We start from the raw sequence: 16,599 nt of genomic DNA, 5'->3' as shown, positions 1-16,599 counted from the left end.
GAATTTCTTCGCCTCGCCAGCAATTACCGGCGTTTCATTCCTCACTAGCTGCGCCGCTATACTGCAACCTCTCCACGACCTCCTCTCTGGTCACAGCAAGCCGACCGATCTTGTCGCTTGAACCGATATCGCTGACCGCGCGTTTAGCAGCATCAAAGAAGCCATCGCCGGTGCGACGCTCCTGGTCCATCCCAAATGGGACGCTCCCACGTCTGTCACGGTTGACGCATCGGAAACTACTGTCTGCGCAGTCTTGCAGCAGTTCGTCAGTGGTGCTTGGCAGCCAGTCGCTTCTTTTTCAAGAAGCGCTGAGCGCCACTGAGCACTTTTGGACGCGAACTAATAGCAATATGTTTGGCCGTGAAGCACTTCCGCTATTTTCTTGAGGGACGCACGTTTCATATCCTCACTAACCACAAACCTGTAATGTCTGCGCTTGCGTCCAGCCTGCTCGCGAAATCAGGTAGCTGTGAAAATTTTGGAAGGCAATAGCGTGCTCCGTTTTGTTTTGCCCGCACATGCACCGAAATGATCAATGCTGGCGCCATTATTGTTTAACATGGCACTTCTTCCTTTGGAATGGCAATTTGCTGCCATTCCGGATATCTTTTGTTTGATGTATGCGGATGATATAGTCGTCTGGTAAGTACACACGAACCTTAGACGCCAAGAAATAGCCCTTCAGACTGCTCTGGACCCAACCTCTCAATGATGCACAAAATTTGGCTTGGTGCTGTCGCTAGAAAAGACGAACTTTATGTCTACCACGAACCGATAGAGTAGACCCCGCCTTTCACTAAAATCTATACAGCTGACCTTGAATGGCGAACTCCTCGCTAAAGCCTCGTCGATGCAGGTGCCAGGTGTCGAAATGGACAGCTCTCGATCTGCAGCACCACGGGTTCGATATGAGCGACTGGAAACCGCTAATGCGGTGCACCTATTTCGCCGCATTGCCCAGAGAACAAGTGGTGCACGCTCTACTATGGCTCGAGCATTAGTGCGCTCTGTGTTACAGTCTCGGCTTGTTTATCAAGCCCAGTTCCAACGCCTTACCCTAAGAGTTTGGGACCGCATGGAAGCAGTCAGCAGAGAGGCCATGCATAATATCACTGACACTCCTCACTGCACACTTCAAGCAGAAGCTCAGCTGAATAATACTAATGAGCTACTGGAGCAGCGTAGTAATGCGCGCAGCCTGAAACTTCAGGCAACCCTTGCAGAATCTGCCCTGAGAGTTTACTCTGACCCGACTTCTTCATGTAGCATCTTCAAAACGACCTCCTTGGCAGAGTCCCCAGGTCACCGACAACCGTCCCCTAAGTACCACACACAACGCTCATCGTTGAGTGACTGAAGCAGAGCCCCCTCTCCCAGCAGACTCCATAGGCGCGCTTCAAGCTTACGTGAGCGCAAGCACAAATGACCACACTGTGCACACCAGTCTCGTTTGTCCAGCTGTCCTTCATGCACGCCAGACATGTTCCTATATTGCAGGGGCGTCTCTTCCTTATGTGACAGCAGAGCTCTTTGCCATTCGCGACGGTCTGTCTACTTTGAACGACCGCCTCTGTATTCACCACCGACCCGTTTTCTCCTATATAGAAATTCCACACAAGCAGTTTGGACTCTATGACGCGTAGCCAGCTCCTTAGACATCGCGGGCGATGTGTGCCACATTGTGCAGTCATATCCATGTCCTCTACGCACTATCTTGCGTCCCATCCACTGCAAGTGACATACCCGCTGCCTATACTGAAGCTCTCCGCAGGTGACACCATATTTCTTGAAAAAGAATTTCTCCGCTGCACCACGCTTGCTTTAATTTTATTCTGCGGTTCTAACCTTCACAGTCGTTTGACAGGCCGTGAGGAGACGGCGTTGCGGACAATCCGGGTGGGTGCTGCTCTAACGCTTGCGGTCAGGGCCTCCTGAACATTGAGGACTCCTCTTCCGACCTGCCCCTTCTGCTCCACTCCCGCTACAGAGGCGACGGTAGATCACTTCTTGATAACTTACCCTGGACTTCAGGCCGTACGCAAGCTGCACCTCGGCAGCCAGGCTTACCACCCTAACTAGACGCAGGAATGTGGACGCATGGGCCTCAACAACAGGCCTTGTTGGCATTTATAGCCGACACAAGTCTGCATATGTACTTATAACTGCCTTATGCCGCAGGCCACATTTGCGCGATTAAAAAAAAAGGTATCCCACGCTGCTCAATCTTCCATCTTAGCGACTGCAAGTGAGCAGAAGCTAACCAATCATCGTCGCCTCGGAAGCGAACGGAAGCCAGTTCGCCATCTAGATTTTTGAGCAAAACCCGAAGACCGACAACTCATGTTCAGGAATGCGACGCACAGGTCACCCTTGCAATTGTGAACACAGATACAGCCGCCTGCCAAATCTTTAGCTGGCGTGCACGACGGCCGCGTATTCAGTGCTCCTGCAGCTTATGACAGAGCAAACTTGCGAAAATATAAAATCTAAGCACATCTCACTAAGCTTAAAATTGAGCTCCCCGCAAGTTTGCTTAGTCGCAAAGAGCAGGAGCGCAGCAAAAGCGGCCGACGCGCACGCTAACTACAGATTTGGCCTGCATACTGCTGAGGCGATACCTGGTCGCAAGCGGCAGCCGGCAGTACACCTTTCGTGCCTATAGCAAGTGTGAATGAGCCTTTTCTGTGACACCCATAGCAGCAACCACTCTGACGCTTCGTTTTGCCTGCTCATTTTGTCATTTGCTGCTTCAATTCATGTAGTTCTTACCTCTATAAAACCTGCACCGTCGTTTTGTGCCTATTTCAGCCTCTCCGGACCGAAACCACAGCAGGTTGTTCACGCAGTGCTCACCACAACTGGCCAGCGTGCTCCCACCGAATCTATCATCGGTCATGAATCATTATGCGTGCCCCTCGCTGCGTAAGACATGAGCACAAGCCTCCGCCGTGAATAGCTGTGCCCCCGCTCCGTCCTCCCCCCCCCCCCCCCCCATCGCTCACAGCTATGACCTGGGGAGGGGCGGACGCACGGCGGGCGACCATCATCGCAACTGGGTCGGGCATGCTTTCCAACTACCGGCGCAAACTGCGCCGCTGGCACGGCGTGGAGAAATTCAAGACAGAAATGAGGCAGCGCAACCGGGAGGAGAGGAAGGATCCTGGTTCGCAGGTAGGGGAGGGAGCAGCAGTAAGAAGAATGTTCCGAGCGGGACTCATTAATAAAACGCAGCCGAGCAGCGCAAGATAAGCGCGCCCTGGCGGTCTCCACTCGCAGCACTCTCCGCTGGGGCCGGAATTATGGTTTAATTAATTGCCTGCCGCGTGAGCAAAAATTGCGCGTGCGCACACCTAAAGGAACCGTTAGGCGCCCCTAGAGTGAGCCCTTGTCCGAGCGAGGAGGTCACGTGACGGCAGCAGCGGTGTTCGTGAAATCTCGTTCGAGTTGTAATAGCAAGGCGAGAATAATGGTAAGGCATTTTGTTTTAGCCTTGGCTTCCTGTCTTGTTCTATCAAAGGGCTAGATGTATATATTCAGATGGTCCTTCTTGGTGACGCCAGCTAGATGGCCATCACATGCACCGGTGAATTTCAAGCTTTCTAAGCCTCATGCACGCATCAATTATGATGAAAGCGTCCCCGTAGCGCCCACTTGAGCATTGGGTGAAAATACTCAGGACGCTAGTATCTCATCCTATATTACAGTATTGGCATCGGTGAGTGCGATCGCATTTAAGGAGATTGTATCTCGTCCTATGCTACAGGTTTCATATGCTACATACAGGTTTGGAGCACCTACACCTCCACCCATGCAAACAACGCGTTTGAAGGAAATGCAACGAACTTGTGGCCCCCATTTTTTTCCCGCTTGGTGAAACAGGTGTGCACGGCATTTGAACAGTGAAGTCGCCTCAGAATTTTACGTTAAAAGCGGAACACAAGAAGCCAGGTCAGTTGCGTATCAAATACGTTGTACCATTTCCACGAGGAGGCACCAGCGCGGTGTTTCCCTGATTAAAATCTGTTTTGAATTCACTGGGCTGCTAAAAGGTGCGGCTACAAAGTTTTCTAGCCGCCAGCAAGGGATCCTAATTATTCAATTCGCGCATAGACGGGACTCTCAGTGAGAAGAGAAAAGACGATTTAGCACGCTGCAGGTTAGACTAATGCGTTGACCGTGACGGGCACCTGACAGCGTTCCATGCGCAATAGTTCATGCTCCTTTCGGCAAGATGGTAAACTGACGTCTACGGATAGATTTCACACGAAAAATAAATCAGCCCTTTTCTGTTTGAAAGCAGTTTTCTTCTATTTTATGGTAAGCCGGGTGTTTCCCCTAGTACTTTACACAATTTCTTAGAATAGGTTTTCTGAGTTAACCCGCCGCGATGGCTCAGTGGTTAAGGCGCTCGTCTAATTACAACCTGTATAATTACAACCATCATAGTGCCGTTAAAAAGGGAAAGCATGTGGACCACTACGGTTTCGTAGCGCACGGCTATGGGCGGAAGCAGATTTTAGCTGCAAGATTCTTCTGTGCATTTTGTTCCCCTTCTCTAGAAGTAATTACGGAAATCTCGATCACCTCGTGGATAGTTTTCATCGGCAACCTACCTGTCCTGTTTGAATTGTCACGGCTGTAAATATGTCTAGGGCAAAAAGTTACCAAACATCCGTGCCACGAGTGTAAAGTAATAATAATAATAATAATAATAATAATAATAATAATAATAATAATAATAATAATAATAATAATAATAATAATAATAATAATAATAATAATAATAATAATAATAACAACAACAATAATAATAATAATAATAATAATAATAGTAATAATAATAATAATAACAATAATAATTGGCTTTCGGGGAAATGAAATGGCGCAGTATATGTTTCATATATCGTTGGACAGCTGAACCGCGCCGTAAGGGAAGGGATATAGGAGGGAGTGAAAGAAAAAAGGAGGAGAGAGGTGCCGTACTGCAGGGCTCCGGAATAATTTCGACCACCTGGGAAGCAAGATCAAGAACAATCCCGCCGCGGCTGGAGGCCGCCGCGAAGAGCAACGACCAAGACCAACAGCTATGGGCCGTCCAGCAGGTCCTCGGGGCGCTCGAAAGGCAGGGACCCAGCGAGCCGGCAACGGCGAGCGGAGACCCGCTCCGAGTAACGGCAACCTCATAGACGACGTAGGCCCTCGTCGGGGGGCGCGAGCGCCCAACTGCAGGCACAAATAAAATTTGCTCCAATCCAACCAATCGACCACCTGGGGATCTTTAACGTGCACTGACATCGCACAGCGCACGGGCGCCTTAGCGTTTTGCCTCCATAAAAACGCAGCCGCCGCGGTCGGGTTCGAACCCGGGAACTCCGGATCAGTAGCCGAGCGCACTAACCGCTGAGCCACCGCGGCGGGTCACGGTAGCTTGGGAGGCGAAAGAAAAGGCTTGAAATTAAACTTAGTAGAGTGCTGCAAGCTGTGGAAAGGAGTAGGATGCGTTACGTTAAGATACGGGAAGAAAGCACATAAGAGAATAAATGCAAGTTATTTATATTTATTTATATCACAGATGAAATCGAGAACAGGGAATGGGCACTGGCGGGGTATGCAGTGCTGACAGCAGATAACCGATGGTCCTGAGCTGGATTCTTAGAGGAGGCAAGCGTGGCAGGGGGCGACAGAAAGTGCGGTGGGGGGATAAGATTAGGAAGTTAGAAAACGGACAGAGTTAATTCGAAGAATATAGGAGACGGCTTTGGCCTGCACGGTGGACGTCGTTTCGCTGATGATGATACTCACCATCATTAGGGTGCCTGACGATGGAGATAGTGAGGGCTTAGTCAGGTGGGGAAAGCGCCTTTTGCCCATGTGTCAGCGGTTTTTGTAGCAGACTAAACCGGAGTAACCGCATCTGATGATTATTCGTGACATTTAGGTTTTTTGGAGCGGTGCTCGTAATTGCAGGCCAGTCTCAATGAGAGGCTGGCGTTCAATAGCCGTGGAGTTTTCCGTGGTTTCAATATCGCATTTTGCATTTCGGTGGAGCCGGATTACAAAAGCGTCCATTTTATAAGATTTCGGAGGATATTCAAGAGAAACACGCAGTCGAATTTAGCCCAGAGTTATTCCATGCAGTTCGACACGCGTCATGGCCCACAGAAATGTGCCGGCAAGTAAAACTTTGTTAACCATTAACCAGTCCAAATGCCAGTGGTCGCCGGGTCGACAGAGAGAAGATAGGAAAGGTCGACCAGGCACCCACGGAGATTATAGGAAGATCAAAAGAGCAAATGAATGAACATCCAATGCCATTCGATTCGCAGTACGCAACGTATCCTTGTTGTCCTTAGGTCAGTAACAACACAGGGCCCCTACGCAAATCTACAGCGTGGTGCTTGAACCTGAGCGTCTGTCTCCCAGCTATATATACGAGGAGCACCTTGATGGTTCTCCTGGCAAATGAAGGTTCAGGACTCAGGCTCCCTATAGCGAAGCAGTGTTTGTGAAGGTGTAAGGAGGCACGAGCTCTCGTCAACCATGATTAATCACCAACCTGACCTCTTTGCAACCATTTCCGGACATGTTGCCATGTCTCAGACGCGTCAAAAAGCGTTCATTTTAGCCATTCCGCTCGGTGGTTGTGTTGCCTAACGCGACAGCGCCGTTTCGTCACTTCCGGTAGCCGGAGCACGCAAAATGAACCGAGGCAAAACGTGCCACACGAAACTGCAGTCGGAGAGAGCGACCGCTGCGCGGAAGACGAGCGGCATGCAGCGCACTCTGACTGCCAGCGACGGAGTGGGCGGTGCTTTCGGGCGGGCCTTCGTCACAAAAAGATAGAAAGCGGTGAACTTGGCTTCAAGTCCACTCTGCGCTTGACTGGCTTGTCAGGCCTTTGTCTTCTCGGCTCCGCTGCATTGCTGCTCGCTTGAGCTGTCACAGCCATCGCAAGGGTAACGGCCGGCATGATCTTGAACGAACGTCGTTCGCGAAACGCTGTATATGCAGGTGTATTTTTGTCGCGCCTCGGTTGTGCTACAAGAGGAGCGAACTTTGAACTTTTTTATTTTACGCGTTGTAAGGTTGAGGGGTGTCACTTCCATATTTGCGTGAGGCGCGTTGAACTCGCATTTCCACGACATGCGTCAAATTCCTTTATTCGGAGCGGAGCCACCTCGAGCAGTTAAAACTTTATTGACCCTCCGTGAGGAATACTTCACTCACACTTGCTAGAGGGTGTTAAAAAGAAGCATCAAGGCGCTAGACTCATATATTATTATCCGAACGTAAGCATGATGTCCTCCGCGGTGGTTTTGGCGTCTGGCTGCTCATTCCAAGTCTGCGGGTTCGAACCAGGCCGCGACGGCCATGCTTTGATGGAGGCGATGTACAAAAATGCATTTCTGCTTTGCAATATCAGTGCACGTTAAAGAGCCGCAAGGGTTCTAAATTATTACGGAGCACTCCACTACGGTGTTCCTCGTAGGCCGTGTCGCTTCGGGCCGTTAAAACCACATAATGGAGTACAATCAAACCGAATATGTCATTTTCACCTAGAAGTGAGCATTGATAACCCAGCAAACCGGAACAAAAGAAAACACCAGTAGTGACGCCACAGTGAAATTCCATAACTGTTCCGGCTCACGTGCGTCTATTGCTGGTTACGATTGGCCGCGGTTAGATCAGGTAGTGAGATGCTTTTCAGTTGCAGAGTCGTCACTCGACGACAAAAGTATCACCGCAGCAGCGCAGAAGCATCTAGAGAAGCGTTGCTTCTATTTGTTTTCTACTTAAGCGAAATAGTTACTTCAGCTTCATCCAGGTATCTTGATCTGTGTACGGTTTCTTCTCCTCACGCAGAAAGCTGAGTTTTGGAAAAATGTGCTCAGTGCTCTCGAGGAACTGAGGCATGAAAGCTGTACCTTTTCTGACTTGTGTTCACAGAATCACTAGGAGCCGTTGTCACTTCCTAAGTGATGATGAGGAGCAATTATTATGGCGCAAGGGCATCTGTGGCCAGAGAGCGTCATGGCGCAAGGTTTTTTCTTTTACTCAAGGTGGGGTGAAAGGCCCATTTCCCAAGCATTTGACCCTAAATAAGCCAGTCACCAAACCAGGGGAAAGCTTGTATACCCATTGCATCACCGGTGGGTACCCGGCGGCACTGGGGATAGAACCCCGCACCTCCTGCATGCGAGGCGGATGCTCAAACGACTAGACCACCGCTGCCGTGTCTCACTTTCTAACTCCACGATTCTCGAGGATTCTACTCATTTATACCAAACGTTAAATAATCAAAGACGATTAGTCAGATTAATGGGACGGTGTATGCGTTAGCATTAGCCTCTTCCAGGGGCTTTCGTCTTTTGTACACAGCTCCCATTAAGTGCACGATATTTTGCAGAGCTAGTGTTGCACCACAAGATTTGAGAAAGATTGCAATTAAAAGCGACTTCAGATAAAGTGTTTTTCAAGGCGATAACCACAGCACCCCCTCTGAAAGTCTTGTCCCATCTAAGCGCCTTGCAGTCTGAAGGAAAAATACTATTATCACTAACTGAACTTTGTAAGAGTGCCTCGGTTACAAACAATGCGCCAGGTACTCAGAAGTTAGTTAACGCTCCAAATAAGTTTTTTTTTGTTTTTGCTGCATTGCGGGCGTTCAAGAGAATAAGTTCGAGCTACATTTGCGACAATGCGTTCTGTGTCAGAAACATCACCCCAGTTGACCGAAGATGGCGATTTATGACTCAGATTTTTAGCCACTTTCGGTCGGTCTAAGTTATTTTGCTCAGTCAGGTACAGACAACGTTTATTTCTTTTTGTTTCACCTCCTCATGTTTTGAAGAAGAAACATAAAATAAACCATATCCGTATCCGTATTTCGTTCAGGATCCCAGACATTGGTGCGAACGTTAACCTAAATTTGTCATGTAGAAGTCTTACCTGTTCTTCGTTTCCTCTGTCCGCTTCACTGCCTTCCCTTAGTTTTTTGTTACCCTCTAATGTTTCTTTCAGTAGAGTGTTGGTTTATGTTATTCAGTCTCCTTTCCGATCTCTACAGTCCTTAAAGGGGCAATGAAACACAATTCCAGTACATTGTTTTGCCTGTTTTTTGAATAGAGTGAGTTATAGTTAAACTTTTAGCATCGGTCGTACCGCGTATATTCTGGGTTTTAATATTTTAATTAGTTCGCAAAAACAAAATCATAGCGCTAATGTTGCCACCATACAGTGGCGGTTTTTAGCAGTGGATATGACATGTTTGGGTGGGATCGTTATGATTGGACAAACAGTAAATATTGTGTTAATAAATAAATATTAATGAATGAAGATGCATTTTCTTGCATGTTTACCTTTTTGTATTAGATCAACAAAACCAACACGTCTGCTTTACGTAAAAGCACTGCAAAGCAAGCAAGACGAGAAAAATACACCATCAGAGGCTGTGACTATTGTTTCGCATCGAAGGACTTTGTACCTCTCAGTATGTACACATCTATGACCTAGAACACAGTACTTATGCATCTATGTATCTGTACCTCTCGGCGGAATCGATCTGATCGAGCTATTGCATTCTGCAAGCGTTCGTTTCGGCCCCAAAGAAGGATTCAAACAACAGAGCCATTCGTTCCACATTTACCAGTGCACATCGTCAGCTCGTGGAGGAAACGCTGTTTACGGGTACGTGCGCCATCTGGCCCCAGTCAGTGCGTGCGCAGTGCCAGGCCGCGGTACGCAGTGGCTGTAGCGATATACGCCCTATGCTAAAAGCAGATACCTTTAGCATAGCGCGTTCCGCTGCCACTACCACTTAACGCGTACTGCGAGCCGCCATTGCGCATGCGCAGATCCCCCTGAGGGCACCAGATGGCACCACATCCCCGTCAACAGCGCGCGCGCCTTGCTCGCCGTGACCAATCAGCGCGTTCATAGAGGCGGGCCACGGTACGCAGAAAACGGCAGCGGTACGCTGTATGCTAAAGGTATCAAGTAGAGAGTTACAGCATAGCGTGATCCGCGATCCGCTACCATGATCCGCTTCTGCGGTGCGTCATTGGTACGCCCTGATTATTCCCGACGCGGCAAGGGCGCACTTAAATAACGGCACGTGGGGCCATCAAGCACTCTCATGCTGTTCTGTGCACGCGCAGTGGCAACTCGGGAAGCAGACCACGGTGGCGGATCGCGGATCGCGCTATGCTATAACTATCTCGCGCAGGTCGTGACCCCTTCGTAATATCTCACGCTCGAGTTCGGATAAGTCAGGGAAGACCATTATCAATTTTATGAAGCATCGCTGTGGCCAGCTGGGCGTCCACGTGGTTGCTGTAGCCATGGAAATGACGCCGACATCCTGGCCAAAATCGAGTTACAGCGAACAAGCAACCATGGCGTGCAAACTTACGCTGTAGTGTACTATACTTGCGACGCTCTTAGATGGGATGTTCTGATTGGTCCCACCCAATGGCGTCATTGGCTAAGTGAACTGGGAATGTGAGGCGCCGCGAAAATTGAGTTGCGGGCAGCATTTTGTTTGTTTGCATTTTGAAATTCGTTCTTAAATAACTCCCGTCTCTATGCACCGATTCCTGTAAATCTTCTTGAGTAAAAATTTGCGTGACAAACAAATCAAGAGAAGTACAGCCCGCATCCCTTCAACGAGTGTTTCAAAGCCCCTTTAAAGAGACACTGAGGAGAAATTGAGGTTGGCCTGTATCGATAGAATACCAGCTCCTAACAATGAAAACACCACTCTTACTGAAAACAAAGCTCTTGTAAGGTCGAAAAGAGCAAGAACTAGAATACAGGTACCGACGGCACAGGCCAATCTCGTAAGTACAAGAGCGATGACGAAATAGCCAAAAATCACCACGGATCTCCGAGGCTGACAAACGAGCATGAAGGTTACACGTTTGAAAGATACTGAAGTATATAAATTTTGTTTTGAAACCCGTAGTGTACTTTTATCACACGAGGAAGACGAAAATAAAGGCAGCCTGAATGTTGTAAGCCACAGAAATAACCAAAAGCAACCACGGATCTCCGAGGCTGACAAAGGTGATAAGTCAGGGATAAGCCACCTGGCATTTCCTTGGAGTGTGCGGATGTGCAGTTCGAGGAAATCAGAGGTATCTATGACCATCTTGCGTTGCAGAGTACCGCGACTAAATCTCTATTTACGTCGACCAGGGTTATCGCTGACCAACCTTTGTGAGTCGTGTGGCGAAATAGTCAATAGATCACATTTTCCTGTTTTGCCGGCGGCTCGCTTCTCTCCGTAGAACATACTTGGAGATCCCCTCGCTCGACTGGGGCTCCCTCTATCTATTCCGATCCTACTCTCCTTTGGGGCAAGCGCCAAGTGTGCGATTTTATTCACCTGTGTGCGATTTTATTCACGGGTATATAATCGCATCAGGTCGATTCTTATGCTAAAATGTGAGTTCACGTCTTTTTCATTTCCTTTCTTTTTCCCCTTTTTTCATCCAAATTTGCGCCTTCTTCACAAAATTATCCATTACTCCACTCCTTACCCATGTGTGCGTTTGTATCAACAATGCACCCTGGCCAATCCCCCACTAGGTACGTGCCATTCAGTCAGAGGCCATCATCATCATCAGCCAAAGAAAACCTAAGCTTGGCGGCGCTACACGCGGCCAGTGGAGTTTCGGTATGTTTTGATGCTTCGCGGTAAGTTTTTTGCGTTCCCGCGTGGTTTCGTTTTTGACGCGCCTCCATGTGCAAGTCCGCGTCGGCGAATGGGAAACCAGACCCACACACGGTCTCCTGATGAGTACCGAGCATCACGACGTCGGAGGTTATAGTGTTGGGCATCTCGGCATTGTTGGTCGAGAATCCTCACCCTGGCCAGCTGACGAGCCTCTTCAGCGAGGTGCAGGAAGGTGTGAAGATCCGCATTCGGGTCGATGTCCACATGTGGTAACATGGCGTCTAGCATCGTGGTCACGTCGCGGCCGTAAACGAGACGGAACGGTGGCATGTTTGTCGTTTCCTGAACGGCCGTATTGTATGAAAAGGTGACGTATGGGAGCACTTCGTCCCAAGTTTTGTGCTGAACGTCGACATACATGGAGAGCATGTCACCTAGCGTTTTGTTTAAGCGTTCTGTTAATCCGCTAAACCGTCCGTCTGAGGGTGGTAGGATGTCGTCCTTCGGTGGTCTGTATTACTGTGGAGTAAAATCTGCTGTAGGAGGTCAGCCATGAAAGCTGTACCCCTGTCGGTGATTAGGGTCTCCGGGCCACCGTGACGCAAAACGATCTGATGGATGAAAAATTTTGCTACGTCAAGGGCTGTGGCACTTGGCAGAGCTGATGTTTCCGCGTATCGGGTCAGATAGTCAGTTGCCACGATGACCCACTTGTTTTCCGAATGAGAAAGAGGGAATGGGCCCCGCATGTCCATCCCGATCTGCTGGAAAGGCCGCGATGGTGGTGCTATAGGCTTCAAGAATCCAGCAGGTTTTGTTGAGGGCACTTTGCGACGCTGACAGCCTCGGCACGTTCTGACGTAGTGTGCAACGTCCGACTGAAGGCGGGGCCAGTAATACTTCTCTTTGATTCTTGCAAGCGTGCGGGCTACACCCAAATGTCCAGAAGTCGGTTCATTGTGTGAAGCTTGAAGGATTTCGTCCCTTAGGCTCGTAGGTATAACAATAAGGTATTGCTGATTGTTTGCGGCGAAAGTTTTCTTTACGAGGACACCATGGCGAACGCAGAGAGACGCTACCGAGCGCTTGAAAGCCTTCGGGACAGTCGGGCGGGTCCCGTTAAGAAACTCAATGAGGTCCCGAAGTTCTGGGTCGGTGTATTGTTTGTCAGCAAGGCTCGTTGCACTGATCGCATTTAAGGTGATGTCGTCGTCGTAGTTTCCGTCCTCCGTTGGGGATTCGACGGGGGCACGCGAGTGGCAATCGGCATCCGAGTGTTTCCGGCCGGACTTGTACGCCACTGTCATGTCGTATTCTTGGAGGCGCAGACTCCATCTGACAAGGCGGGCTGATGGATCTTTGAGGGTCGCAAGCCAACACAAGGCATGATGGTCCGTAACTACAGCAAAACGTTTTCCATAAAGGTAGGGTCGAAATTTCGACGTCGCCCACACGACCGCCGGACACTCTTTCTCAGTTGCTGAGTAGTTAGCTTCAGCGCGAGACAAAGAGCGGCTGGCGTAAGCGATGACTCGCTCTCGACTGCTGTGGATTTGAACCAGAACGGCACCCAGGCCTACGTTGCTTGTGTCAGTATGAAGCTCCGTATCTGTGTTTTTGTCGAAGTGAGCCAGAACTGGAGGTCCTTGCAGGTGGCGTTGAAGAGTTTCAAATGCTTGTGTTTGAGGGGCATCCCACGTGAAAGGCGTGTCTGTCCTTGTCAAATGCGTCAGGGGCTCGGCGATTTGAGCGAAATCTTTCAAAAAGCGACGGTAAAAGGCACATAATCCTAGAAAGCGGCGGACTTCCTTTTGGTCCTGCGGTGGAGGGAAATTGACAATAGCTTTGGTTTTGTCCGGGTCCGGCCGAACTCCCTCGCAACTGACGACGTGACCCAAGAACTTTAGCTCAGTGTAAGCAAAGCGGCATTTCTCAATTTTTAACGTCAGCCCAGAAGACTTTATGGCTTGCAGCACTACTTCAAGGCGCCGAAGGGGCTCCTCGAACGGTGGGGAGGGGGGGGGGCGAACACAACAACGTCATCAAGGTAGACGAGGCATGTCTGCCACTTCAGGTCTGCCAAAACTGTGTCCATCAGCCGTTGGAACGTCGCGGGTGCAGAGCACAAACCAAATGGCATTGCCTTAAACTCATAGAGCCCGTCCGGAGTAATAAATGCGGTTTTTTCTCGGTCCCGTTCATCTACCTCGATTTGCCAATATCCTGATTTGAGCTCCATGGATGAGAAATATTTTGCATAGCAGAGGCTATCGAGAGCAACGTCGATTCGAGGAAGGGGATAAACATCTTTTTTAGTTACTTTGTTTAGGCGACGGTAGTCCACACAAAACCGCAGTGTACCATCTTTTTTCTTCACGAGGACGACAGGTGCCGCAGAGGGACTACGAGAGGGCTGAATGACGTCGTCTCGAAGCATCTCCTTAACTTTACGGCTGATTACGGCGCGTTCCGTGGAAGACACGCGGTAAGGTGACTGTCTGAGAGGGTGCACGGCGTCATCTGTAATTATCCGATGCTTGGTCAAGTGTGTTCTGCCGACGCGGGAAGAAGTCGAGAAGGTATCGCCGTAGCGCTGGAGGAGATTTTCTACTTGGCCTCTCTGCTGTGGCGAAAGTGCGGGGTTAATGTCGTACTGGAAGTCGGGAACACCGGTGTGAACTTCTGTTGAAGACACCATGGCAAGACTGCGCGCTCGTCGAATGTCGGCGATACCATAAACGTGGGCCACAGTAGTCCCAAGGCTAAGATGTTGGTGCTCACTGCCAAAATTCGTAAGCAGGACTTCGGTTTCTCCGTTTTCGAGGTAAACGACCCCTCTGGCGACAGCAAGGCAGCGGTCGAAAAACATAATTGGTTTGCTTTCGACGACACCTTCAAACTTTCGCAGCGTCTTCGCGCCGACAGAGACCACAACGTTCGAACGGGGTGGAATGATGACGTCATCAAGGATGGAAAGAGCCGCGGGACGTTCGAGAGCACTGTGGATTGCGTTCTCGGTGGAGAACGTCACTGACTTCGATTTAAGTTCAATGACCGCGCCATTTTCTGTAAAAAAATTCATTCCGAGGATTACGTCCCGGGAACACTGGTCGAGTACGACGAAGGTGGCCAGGTACGTGTCCTCTTCGATGGTTAATCGTGATGTGCACGTTCCAGCTGGTGTGATCAAATGACCCCCGGCAGTACGAAGCTGTGGGCCCGTCCAAAGTGTGGTCACCTTTTTCAGAGTCGCGGCAAAAGGTCCACTGATTACCGAGTAGTCGGCGCCGGTGTCCTTAAGTGCGGTGACGTCGGTACCGTCGATTGAAATGTCCAGATCAGCAGTTGTAGTCGTAGGTGTACGGGAACGTCGCGGAGTCCGCTCACGGCTGCGGTGCGGCACCAGGCGGTTTCGTTGCGGCGAGGCGTGTTATCGGTCTGGTGATCGTCGGTGCGTCGTATAAGCGGTCGGTCATGTTTGTGCAGCAGTGGAGGTTCTTGGACATGTCGCAGGTGAGCAACCTTGCCCCCAAAGGTTGCCGCTTCTAGTTTTCCCGACGGGGACTAGGAGACCTTCCACGCGAAATGTCGGCGGAAAAACGTCGCGGAGACGAGAAACGACGTGGAGACGGCGACCGGGCATAGCAGTGTGGTGCTTCGGGTGTCGCGGCCAGGTAATCGCTTATTTCTGGAGGCCATTGACCACGATGCGGTCGGGGCTCATCGACACGATATCCCTGCAGACCCATACGTCGGTAACGACAGTTGCGGTAGACGTGACCGGGCCCGCCGCAGTGATAGCACAGAGGGCGATAATCGGCGGAGAACCTGAGAAGGGTGAATGTGGGTGTGGTTGGCGATTAATGTGGCCAGGTGTATCCGGGCGACTTGGAGGCGGCGGTGGACGGCGAACGGCTGCGGCGTATGTCATCATCTGGGGTGTTGTGTTCGGGTGAAGAGGGGCTGGCGGCGTGAGCGCCTGTTGGACCTCTTCACGAATAATGTCCGAAATGGAAGAAACTTGCGGTGACTCCGGGGCTGGAAAGAGCTTTTGAAGCTCTTCGCGTACGACGGTCCGGATGGTTTCCCGAAGGATGTCGTGGCTAGAAGCATCGACACCGCTGGTAGACATCAGCGACGGCGGACGCTCGTACTGTCTGGATCTCATGTCGAGCATCTTTTCCATCGTAGTGGCTTCGGAAACAAATTCGGCGACCGTTTTGGGCGGGCTTCGAGCTAACCCAGCGAAGATCTGCTCCTTGATGCCCCTCATAAGAAAACGCAGCTTCTTCTCTACGGACATGTTGGGATCAGCCCGGCGGAAGAGCTTCGCCATGTCCTCGGAGTAAACGAGGACAGTCTCGTTTGGTAGTTGGACGCGTGTCTGGAGGAGCAGCTCGGAACGTTCTTTTCTGAGGACGGTGGTAAAAGCCTGCAAAAACTGAGTCTTGAAGGAGCCCCAGGAGCCCCATGTTGTTATTGTGGCTTCTCGGTTCTCAAACCAAATACGAGCTGCACCCTCCAGTGAAAAAAACACGTGCTGCAGCTTCGAGTCGTCAGCCCACCTGTTGCATTGGGCTATGCGCTCGAACTTCTCGAGCCAGTCCTCCGGGTCCTCACCTGGGAAACCTTGAAAGGTGGGTGGTTCGCGTGGCTGCTGCAGCACGACAGATTACAAAGGGATGGCATCCGGCATGATGACGGGGGTGTTTGTGGGCACTGATGGTCGCGCTGAGGTCAGTTTCCTGGCGGTCGGACGAGACTGCAGAGGCCCGAACTCTGGTTGCAGTCCTTGCAGCCGCCGGCTTCTTTGATGGGTGGGCGTAACTTCGACTCTCAAGGTGTCAAGCGGGCTGGAGTCCCGGCTTCTTGGAGGGGTCCTGAGCATGGAGTGCACTACCCAGCAAAGCTCCACCAAAATG

The sequence above is a fragment of the Amblyomma americanum genome, chromosome 6, assembly GCF_052857255.1.
Source record: "Amblyomma americanum isolate KBUSLIRL-KWMA chromosome 6, ASM5285725v1, whole genome shotgun sequence".
NCBI lineage: Eukaryota > Metazoa > Arthropoda > Arachnida > Ixodida > Ixodidae > Amblyomma > Amblyomma americanum.
Note: the sequence above shows the minus strand (reverse complement) of the source record.